Raw genomic sequence first — 11,762 nt, 5'->3', positions numbered from 1 at the left:
ACGACTTCTGAGCTGAAGAGAATGATCGAAGATCTTCAGAGAACTGTGATAGGTTTGGCCTCCGGGACATCGGCTCCATCATCAACCACATTACATGCCAGGGAGTTCATGTCAAAAGGCTCCCCAATTTCCGAACGGGCTATATTTAAGGAATGCCAATCCCTTGGTAAAGTGGAGGCGAGTGGAAAGAACGAGGTAGAGGTGGACATGGATCCTCATGAATATCTTCTGTTGGCTTTTGAGGCTTTGAAAGCCGAGGGACTGAACAAAGAGCAAGTGTTCGCGGTCGTTGCAAAAACTGTGGACGACATTTTCGCCACTCAAGTTGGGGGCAGTTTGAATCAAGGGGCAAGCCAGGAGAAGGGTCGTTGTATCAGAAACGTTCCTTTCGGCTATAGTCCTGCACTCGGAAAAGATCAGCAAACCAGGCCAACACCTGCTAATCCCCCTGCTGGTGCGTCCAGCAAAAATCCACAAACCTTGAAGTACCAACCCCGAGGTCGGAGGGTCTTCCATGCCCTCTATATGCCTTTGTCAAAGGCTCTAGAGGTTTTGATCAAGAAAGGGCATTTGAAGCCCCTTGAGCCGCAGCCATTACCGAATCCACTCCCTCCCTCTTATGACCCGTCAAAGTACTGCGCATATCACCAACAACATGGTCACGACACCGACCGTTGTTACAGATTGCATCATGAGATCCAAGATCTTATTGACAAACAGGTGATCGCGCCTCCTGATAAACCCAATGTCACAACCAACCCTCTCCCGCCACATAACCAACCTCCCCCTCCCAAAAGAATTAATTTTATCCAGACTGGGGTCGCATCTTATGATCCTAGCATCTATATTACGCCCACCCACCTACCCAAGCCGGAGGTGCTCCTTCCCGATTGCACTGACTTCTTGTGCATGGTGGACATCTCTAAAACCCAACCAGAACCGATGGTGGTGACCGTCGAAGAGAGGGCAGGGCAGATTTTGGAAGAGAATGAGATTGTTGAATCTGGGACTGGACAGAATTTTGCTGGGGGAGCCTATGATCCAAGCAAGTACATCCTATCAACGAGCCAAATTGGGCTAAGTGTAGAATTGCCAGAGACAGGAGAGCTATGCATGATCCGGGGGGATGGATCTGGGCTATGGGCAGATGATCTGACAGCCGTAGAGGAGGACTTTGCCAACCTGCAATTTCTCAATGACCAGGAACTGGGGGATGCGTCAATCAATTGGTACGATTATGAGGGATCAGCGGAGGCCACTGGATGGCTCGAGGATCAACCAGATGCAGTGGGGGAAGCCCAACCAGAACAGAGCCCGGCAGGGGCGAAAGTATCAGTTGTGGCCGGAATGGCCGAAAGTCAAGTTGTATCGCCGGAGAGCGTCGGTGCTAAGAATTCCGCTCGAGACATGGGCATTATGGATACGAGAAATGTTGAACAAACAGCTGTACTGATGCAGCTGGAACGAGAAAAGTTCGAGGAGGCTGAGAGAATTAGGAAAGCTAAAGGCCCTGAGGGGACTGAAAGTGCTGTGTGCACGAAGATAGAGAATGCTGCGAGCATGTGGACAGGGAATACTGCTAGTACAACTAAACCGGAGCCAGACAGGTGTCTGTTGGCTGCCGATGGAATGTGGTGGGAAGACGATGACTTATGTCTTGCCCACACGGATGAAGATTGGGGGAATAATCAACCGGATGACACTTGGTACCTCGATGAGGTTGACCACATGACGAGAAGTGGGCGGTATTTCAAACCCCCACACCTGGACCAACCCGAGGCATCCGGGAAGGATAGAGAAGCGGAGAAATAGAAGGAGAAGCAGATTGAAGATGAAGCTGTGTTGAAACAGTTAAAAAAGATACAAGCAGACATCTCCATCTGGGGACTGCTAATGGCATCACGAGTACACAGAGAAGCTGTCCTATCTGCTATGGACAAGTCCAAACTCTCCATAGACACCACGCCTGAACAGCTGGTTGGGCTGGTTTTTCCGGGAGGAGGTTCCCCGGCATTAACCTTTTCAGACAAGGAACTACCGCCTGAGGGCACAAGTCATAACAAACCTCTATATATCTCTGTAGAATGTAGAGATAAGTGGATACCGGTGGTACTTGTTGATACCGGGTCTGCGATTAATGTCTGCCCGACCAGAACGGCATATGCAATCGGGTTGAAACCCGTGGACTTCGTCCCAACCACCCAAGTGATCAGAGCATACGACAATACCAGCAGAGAAGTGATGGGGACTGTTAAAATTCAAACCAAGGTTGGTCCAGGACAACACAGTATCGAATTTCATATCTTGGACGTTCTCGCAACCGTTAACCTACTTTTGGGGCGACCGTGGTTGCACCAGGTTAAAGCAGTCTCTTCCACTCTACATCAGATGCTAAAGTACCCCCACGGGAAAGGGGTAACGATCGTTTTCAGGAATTCATCAATCCATCCGCCGCCGGAAGTGTCTACACCTGTCTTGGAGATTGAGCACGACACGGAGGATGTGTTTTTATCGGGGTTCACTTTGGCCGAGGCTCAAGTGGTGCAGAATGTCATGGCTGTGAATGAGGGCATGTATGTTAGTGCACAATCTATCTACCTCATGAACAAGCTAAAACATACCCCCGGGATGGGATTAGGGAGAAGCGGCCGGAAGGGCGTCTCAGTGTTGGCCGAAGTGCCACACAACCCTCACGCCTTTGGACTGGGTTATCTGCCCACCAAAGAGGACTGGGTGAGAAAAGGAAAAGAAATGGCCGGAAGGGCCAGGGTAAAGAAGGCCGGGAAGCCATTTGAGTTAATGCATAGGCCCATCTGGGGTACCCTAAACGGACGCTTCCTCCGGGAGGGGGAAGATTTTCCATTCTGCGGCTTCCCGGAGCCATGGCTAAACGCGGAGGGGACGCGCGTGCCTGGTTTTGAAATCTTCTTCGACATACAATTATCTGGGGATGACGTTGCCGAAGCGCAGACAGACCCACCAACTAAGGTTGAGCAATGTGAAACAGTGGATCCTGAGAGCACAGAGCTTGAAATGGGGGTAGCACTGGCGAGTCTACTATCAGATCCTCCGATCGGCCAAGAGTGCTTGGGGGATAACTCTTCGGTTTCTGTGATTGGAGATGAAATAGCTGCGGGCTTTCCAGCGCCGATCTTGGATGCATCTATCGCACCTTCTCTCATCTGGCAATATGAAGAAGGCTTTTTATCTAGCAGCTCCGGGTCAGGTAGTGAGTCGGAATCTGATTCTACCGAATCTTATGCGTCGGAATCAGATTCCAGCTCGACTGAGTCTGAGTCCGGTATTCCTGGGGGTGATAACCCGGATGCCACAGTCCTGTCTAGGTCGTCATTTTCATTTTCTTTTGAGTCTGTTGTAACAGAGGAATCTGACGGCTTGGAAATATTTAATGAGAATGATGTGGATATGGTTTCTGAGCATTTTTCTGTACCTTTGATTTATTGCTTAAATCAGGATTTTCAAAATTTTGATGAAAACAACGAGGGAGAAATTCCCCCAGTTTTGCAACGATTAATTGATCAAGAGCAGGAAAGATTTGTTAAACCTTTAATGGATGAAATCACTACTGTGAATGTTGGTACTGAGAAGGACCCGCGGCTGGTCCAGATCGGGTCCACGTTGTCTTCAGAGGAGCGCGAGCGCTTAGTCGCTTTATTAAAAGATTTCAAAGATGTTTTCGCGTGGTCCTACGAAGACATGCCTGGAATCGATCTTGAGATTGTACAGCACCGGATCCCTCTTGATCCCGAGGCCCGCCCTGTCAAACAGAAACTCAGAAGGATTCGCCCGGACTGGGCTCTCAAAATTAAGGAAGAGGTCACCAAGCAAATTGACGCAGGGTTCTTGCTGGTATCTGAATACCCAACTTGGTTGGCCAATATTGTTCCGGTGCCAAAGAAGGATGGCAGAATTCGGGTCTGTGTAGACTTCAGAGATTTGAACAGGGCCAGTCCGAAGGACGACTTCCCCTTGCCGCATATCGATGAATTGGTGGATTTCATGGCAGGACACGCCTTGCTTTCATTTATGGATGGTTTCTCAGCTATAATCAGATAGTAATGGCACCCGAAGACCGGGAGAAGACTGCGTTCACTACCCCGTGGGGGACATATTGTTATAGAGTGATGCCATTCGGGTTGAAAAATGCTGGAGCTACGTATCAACGGGCAGCAACTACAATATTGCATGATATGATCCATAAAGAGGTCGAGGTGTATGTGGACGACATGATTGTCAAGTCCAAAGATAGAGAGGGCCACTACACCGCCTTACAAAAATTCTTTCAAAGGATCATAGAGTTTCGGCTGCGACTGAATCCCCAGAAATGCACGTTTGGTGTTACAGCAGGGAAGATGCTAGGGTTTCTGATTACACAAAGGGGCATCGAGGTCGACCCTTCCAAAATCAAGGCCATCTTAGAAATGCCACCACCAAGGACTGAAAAGGAGGTGCGAGGCTTTCTGGGTAAAGTGCAATTCATAAGACGGTTTATTTCTAAATTAACCTTGACTTGTGAACCACTTTTTGGTCTCCTGAAAAAAGGAAAGAAATTCCAATGGGACGGCCGATGTCAAGCAGCTTTTGAGCAGATCAAAGAGTATCTACAGAACCCACCCGTGTTATCACCACCAGGGCCGGGGAGACCGTTGATATTGTACCTTTCGGTAACTGAGACTACCATGGGCTGCATGCTCGCGCAGGAGTCAGAAGACAAAGTGGAAAGGGCCATATACTATCTGAGCAAAAAGATGCTGGATTACGAGACCCGCTATACACCGCTGGAGAAGGCTTGTTTGGCCTTGGTATGGGCAACCAGGAAGCTGCGGCACTACCTGTTAGCCCACTCTGTAATGTTGGCTTCGCGTTTGGATCCCATCAAATATCTTTTCGAGAAACCAGCACTTACGGGTAGGCTGGCTCGCTGGCTGCTGTTGCTCTCCGAATTTGATTTGAAGTATGTAACGCGCAAGTCAGTAAAAGGGAGAGCGGTAGCGGAGTTCCTTGCCGACCACCCGGTTGAGGGGGATGAAGCGGTTGAGTGTCTATTCCCAGATGAAGCCATTCTGCACGTCGAAGATGAAACTTGGACGATGTACTTTGACGGAGCGTCAAACCAGTATGGGTATGGGATAGGGGTGTTGCTGATAGCGCCTGATGATTCCCGTATCCCTTTAGCATTCAAGCTCCAGTTCAAAGTTTCCAACAATGAAGCAGAGTATGAGGCATGTATTGCTGGCCTGGAAGCAGCCCTGGAACTAGGGGCAAGACGGTTGGACGTCATTGGGGACTTGAACCTTGTTGTGTCTCAAGCAAAAGGAGATTGGAAAGTCAAGGAGGAAAGGATGATAATTTACCACCAAACCTTGGATCTGCTAATTCCTCGGTTTGAGAAGCTAAATTTCACCCACCTCGTAAGAGAGAACAACAGGTTTGCAGATTCATTAGCAACTCTATCTTCCATGATAGACATCCCGTCCGGAGTCCGGATGCGTCCAGTCATTATTGATCAAAAGTTTGCGTCAGCATACGAGTCGATTTCCACTATAGATGAGGTTCAAGACGGCAACCCCTGGTATTACGGCATCTGGAACTTCTTGGAAAAGGAGACATATCCACTAGGGGCAAATGCCAAAGATAAGAGGGCTATCAGAAGAATGGTTGCTCAGTTCATTATCTGCGGGGGTAAGCTGTACAAAAGGGGTCATCTGGGAATGCATAAGCTCTGTGTAGAAGCTGAAGAGTCGAAACGCCTGATAGAAGCCATCCATGGGGGGGAGTGCGGTGCACACATGAATGGAGTAATGCTGGCCAGAAAGATCCTCAGACAGGGCTACTACTGGTCAACCATGGAGGAGGATTGTATTAGTTTTGTTCGGCGATGCCACAAGTGTCAAATCCATGCAAATCGCATGAACATCCCGCCGTCAAAACTGTACAACATGACTTCGCCATGGCCTTTTTCAGTTTGGGGAATTGATGTGATCGGAGCTGTTACCCCGAAGGGGTCAAACGGGCATGAGTTTATCCTAGTAGCGATAGATTATTTCACAAAGTGGGTTGAGGCCCAATCATACGCGGTGTTGAAGGCGTCGCACGTCGCAAAGTTCATCAGAAACAACATCATCTGTCGCTACGGGGTGCCAAACGAGATGAAAGAAGTGATAGACTTGTTGGAGAAATACAATGTGGCTTTCCATAAGTCATCTACATACCGGCCGCAGACCAACGGAGCGGTTGAGGCCGCCAACAAGAATATCAAGCATATACTGCAGAAGATGGTGGGAACCTATCAGGATTGGCCAGACAAGCTGCCATTTGCTCTGTGGGGCTACAGGACTTCAATCAGAACTTCTACTGGAGCAACTCCATATTCATTGGTCTATGGAATGGAGGCTGTTCTACCCATTGAGATTGAGGTTCCGTCGTTACGAGTATTGGCTGAATGCCAGATAGCCGAAGCAGATTGGCAGCAAAGCAGATTCGAAGAACTCATGCTCTTTGATGAAAGAAGACTGAAAGCACTGTACCACATCCAAGGCTATCAACGCAGAATTGCCCGGGCTTTCAACAAGAAGGTTAAGTCTAGGAATCTGAAAGAAGGAGATTTGGTGCTCAAAGACAACCGAGCTCCCATCCACGACCCAAGGGGCAAGTTCAAACCCAATTGGACTAGTCCTTACATTATCAAAGCTATCTGGTCAGGTGGAGCTGTGGTTCTGATGGATCTAGATGGCTTGGAGTTCTCACAACCGATCAATATGGACAAGTTCAAGAAATACTATCCTTGAGAGGCTCGCTAGGCCGAAAACCCGAAAGGGCGACCTAGGCAAAAGTCAGAGCACAAAAAATTAGAAAATATAAAAACTGAGCTCGCAAGGTTGAAAACCCGCAAAGGGCGGCCTTGGCAAAAGTTAGAGCGCAAAAGGAGAGTGAAAATACTCAAGTGAACCTGAGCCTGAACTACGTAAGGCTTGATTCCCATCTTTGGGATACGTAGGCAGCTTCACATCGAAGTTCAGCCATAAACTTTTCCCCGATCAACTCTGTCCATTTCGATCATCTCAGTCATCTTTATCCATCAGCATTTGTCGCGATCTCCGGTACAGTGCTGTTCAAACTAGGGGCAACTTTTCGTTGCTGCGACGGTGCAAAGTTACTCAGACTAGGGGCAACTTTCCGTTGCTATGAAGTGCCGCATTGTTCTTCAGACTAGGGGCAACTTTCCAGTTGCAGGGATCTGGGGTTGTGCATCTCAGTGACAGATCTTCGGCGTGTCCAGTTCTGATCCACATCGAAAATAGTTTTGAAAAGTTTTAATAAAAGTTGACTTTGTTCAAATTAATCTTTTTACGACTAAGACCATTTTTGGACCAAAAGCGGAAAATTTTCAGTACCACAACTTTCAATTTCATTGATTTCAAAACTGAGTTCTCCTGCTCTTGCATTACAATCGAGGTTGCTTTTTTAGTACATTCATAACGAAAACTGGAAAATGCTAAATAAGCAATAAATTTAGGGCATAATTGAATCAAGTATCTCTGCGTCCCCTCCCAGAGCTGGACGAAGCATCTGATGCCAAGCTAGGCCCAACCTGTGCCTCCTCATTGAGCCAATCCAAGCACTCATCGGACAAAGTGCAACTGAAAGTTGAAGTAGGGGCCAGGAGCTCTCTAGTCCTCCATGCTGTGGCATATCGGGCAAGCTGTGCACCCCGGACCGGGAAAGCAGCTGGGTACTCAATCCCCTCCGGTGGCCAGGTCTGATCATGACCAAACTGACGCAGGAACCGGAACGAAAAATAGAATACGCAGTGGGTTAGACCAATCAATTGGATCCCAATCAGCCGGGACATACTATAGCTCATTGCCGGGAGGTTGAGCCAAGGACAACGCCAAGCAATGCCGTCTACGGACAAATTGCACATCCAATCGAACCACCACCTTTCGTCAAGAGCATTGACTAGACGCTGCCGAAAGAAGTAGCCTCGAGCTGAATAGGCCGGGCAAGAATCCACAACCTGCAACTTGTCCATTAACCATACCTAGGGGAGGGATGGAAAATGAGAGAATAAAGAACAGAGAGATGTACGATGAGAAAAAAAAGTAAGACAAGGGTTTTGTGAGAAAAACCGAGCCTGAGGGTCGAGTGATGTGAGCAAATATATATGTGAGGTCGGGTGGGAAACATTACCTGCAACAGCAGTGGACTCCCGGCAAACCTAGTCGCCTCCCGGCGATAGACAGAATCTAAGCCCATCAGTGTCTCAGCCAAGGTCATGGCAATACAGCTCTTTCCTTCTCTCAAACCTTAGGCGACTTCAATCAGGCGAATTCTAGCCCCGCCGAAGCCCGAGGAAAGCAGAAAGTGAGACAACAAACATAAGCAGAGGGCGTGTTGCCGGAAACCCTGCCAATAATGGTTGCTGCGGTCACCGGCGTCGGAAAAACGATGGATCAAACCGAGGATGTCCAGTTCCCCACTGCAGATCAGAGATCGAGCGTCATGCGCCGTAAGCCCACACATCCGCCCTAAAGCCTGAGCATGGCCAAAACGGAGCTGGGGCAAGATCACTTCAGAACATTCAGACTCCATCAAAACCTGAAAATCTTCGAAAGTGGGACACATCTCTTGGCCGCCAAAGCTAAAAACGTGCGTCACTGGATTCCAGAACCTTACCGCGGCATGGAGAAAAGGAAGCTGTAGCGGAGTACGGCTCAGCGTGAATAGTGCATTCAAGCCGAAACCCCGGAAATTCAGCTTTTCCGAGCCATCTAGAGAAGAGATCCAAGATGTGACATTTTCTGCGAGAAACGCCTCCATCTTTGTCTAAAACTAAGATGAAATGAATGTTCCCGAAGTTGAGGCTTTTATAGAAGGAAAAACACTATTCACGGGGACACATGTCAAAAACCAGGTGGCTGCAGGACTGAGTGGCCGGCCGGCCACCTTTTCTGGCTGGCCAGCCATTTACTTTTTCAGAAATGGCCGGCCAGCTGTCTCTCTCCACAAAAATGGTCAGCCGGCTCCCAAAGATGGCCGGCAATGCTGCAGTGTATCCTCTTGGCCCTGTTTTACCCTTCGAGGGAGAGTTCCAAGCATTTCCATGTAACAGGAGAGTCAAAGGCCTTCATCTCCCTCCGTTTCGGATGCGTTCCGGTGCCCAGATCATCAGAAGTACACTCTGTTGTTGCTGAGTTTTGTTTATTGAGTTGTTGTTTTGATTATCGAGTTGTTGTTTTGCTTATCGAGTTGTTTGTCGAGCGGACGTGTTTCGTGTTTTTGAGCCATTGTTCTCTGTTTAAACAATCTTTGTTAAAGTCTTGTTTATTTGCGTTGTCAACGTTGTTGCATTTTGCTTATCGAGTTGTAAACTTCCTAAGGTCCTGTTATATCTTAATAAGTTGAGTTGCTTAGTTTGTTGCGTCGGTTCACTACCTGACTTGGTGATTACACAATGTGCATTCCCATTCAATTTCATTCTTGTGCAAAATAAATGATGCGATACGATGCTAAAAGTTTAAAATACAAACACCTTTTCAAAAGCTATTTCATTCCATCATGCTTTACAACAAACAAAGGTACAAGTTTTACAAAAAATAAAACTGCCTAACAATGTGCAAAGTGCTACAAACTACTAGCAAAAAGAAAAATAAAGCAAGAAATAGCAACATCAATGTCCTCGGGAGCGGGAACGAGAAGCACTCCTCATCCTCTTCTGCGGGACAACCTCCGCACCATCATCATCATCTGAGTCAGAGCTGTCATCCTCAGGATCCCCCTCAGCCTCACCTCTTATTCCCCGAACCAAAACCGGAGCCCCCCTCCTCAGCAGATGTCTCTGACTGACGATCGGTAGCCTCCTCCTCCTCCTCAGCGTCCTCCTCCTCCTCATCAGGCTCCACCTCTACAACGTGAGCCCTGCGTCTGCGGACGGGCCCTTCTCGAGCTCCTCGAAAAGGCCTAGATGGCCCGGCTCCTCGAGAAGGCCGAGATGACCCCGCCCCCTGAAAAGGCCCGGGTGACCCAACTCCCTGAAAATGCCCAGATGGCCCAACTCCCCAAGGAGGCCCCAGGTGGCCTGGCCTGCGGCTGACCGGACCATGAAGGCATCTGAAAACAAAGAGGTCAATTCAAATACATCAGTCCAAATATATACATCAGATGCAGATACAAGCAAAGGCTACGTGAAGTGGGTGCATGTAAATACAGTGTCCAAGTGGGGTGTGTGTCAGATGTGCTCTACACAAGTAGTCTATCGATGCAGTAGAAATCAGCATGTCATCAGAAGTATGATAAATGCCGGAAAACTGAAGGGTACCTGAATGCCCGCGACAGACAACTATGCCTCCCTACGCAGGACCATGCCCTCGAGTGTGGCCACCAGTCCAACCACCTCCTCCATGTACCCTCACGGTGGCTGCAAATATGAGCTCATAATCATCAGTGAACAAAAATGTCTAAACATCTGAATGATAAATGAAAAACAGTGGAGCATACCAGCGGTGAGTCAGGATCAATGGCGTATCGATCACTGGGCATCGGAGGCTCTAGCGGGATCGGGGTCGGAGAGATAGCCCCATACTGCCACGCCATCAACTCAGTCGGCATATCTGGCCATCCAGGATGAGGATAAGTCGACGGAACCGGAGGAACCGGTCTACTCCCACCTCTGGATGTACCAGCCCTGCTAGTAGAAGGGGCGTCTGCAGCCCGAGCCTGAGCCTGGCCCGAGGATGACATACCGGCAGGCCTCATCATTGGGATACGAGCTCCCGTCAATGGAGGCATCAAATATATGTGACGGTAAGTGGCGTAGTCCCCCTCCTCAATATATAATAAAGCATCACTACCCAGCATGGCGCCGACTACCTCCGAGTAAGAGAGCCTGTCAGCAGTCCGCATGCTGACTGGGGGCACTGCGGGAGGATCCTGAGAAAGATACCCTCATACCTGGCGCAGAAAGCGTTCCCCCAGAAACCATGCCCTGCCAACCGGCCCTTCGAGCAGGACCCTATACTGGGAGATGTCCGACCCTCCGGTATACTGAAGTCGGAGACCATCACCCAGGGACACCCAGGGCTGCCATGTGATCTGCGGATGATAAATGCATAAACCAATCAGAAATCGAGAATATGCAGAGCAAATCAAAGATGAAAATGAAAGGAACTGAAAGTTCTGAGGTACCTCTGAATGTCGCACAGTGTCAAAGTACTGTCGCAGGTAAAGGAGGGTCTCTCGAGGTCTCGGCCGGTGCGGGCCCTCGAACACCAGTGAATATGGGGTCATGGGAACCCCTGCCACCTCCAACTCTGGGGCTAATGATGGAAAGTATACATAGACCCATAGCTGAGAAAAGCAGTGCAGAATGTAAGTACGAAATGCTGAGAGCAAAATATAGACTGTAAAAGTGCGCTGTGAGTGCAATGTACAAATAATGAAGAGCAGAAATGTAAATCAAGAGGACAGAAAAGTACCTCCCAGGCTCTCCAGTAGCCGCCAAGTAAATCGCCCCGCCCGCGGGAGGTCGCGCTCATATAAAAGTAAAGGGTAGCCAGGCCGGCGCCCCCCCAGTCATATCCATGGACCTGTGATAGGTCAACCAGAGCGCTCAGCAGGTATAGCCCGACTGTGTTCCCTCTATCGGCGAACAGGGTAGTCCCGAAGAGGAACATAAGGAAACCACGGGCATACTGCTCTGTCTCCTCGGGAGTCTCAGGCACCATCTCCGCCCGCCGGAAGTG

General features: G+C 49.0%; 1 long non-coding RNA gene across 1 annotated transcript; it reads right to left on the bottom strand.

Moving 5' to 3' along the window:
* Positions 1-10,334: 10,334 nt before the first annotated feature.
* On the bottom strand, positions 10,335-11,355 carry LOC145790547 (uncharacterized). Its single transcript, XR_014329347.1, has 3 exons — positions 11,206-11,355; positions 10,519-11,112; positions 10,335-10,438 (listed from the first exon to the last, which is right to left on the bottom strand). It is a non-coding gene; the product is annotated as an uncharacterized LOC145790547 (long non-coding RNA).
* Between the last annotated feature and the right edge of the window lie 407 nt (positions 11,356-11,762).

The sequence above is a fragment of the Camellia sinensis genome, chromosome 1 (assembly GCF_055761805.1).
Source record: "Camellia sinensis isolate YWXY chromosome 1, ASM5576180v1, whole genome shotgun sequence".
Classification (NCBI taxonomy): Eukaryota; Viridiplantae; Streptophyta; class Magnoliopsida; order Ericales; family Theaceae; genus Camellia; species Camellia sinensis.
The sequence above is the reverse complement of the archived record's forward strand: the minus strand, read 5'-3'. Positions and strand labels throughout refer to the sequence as shown.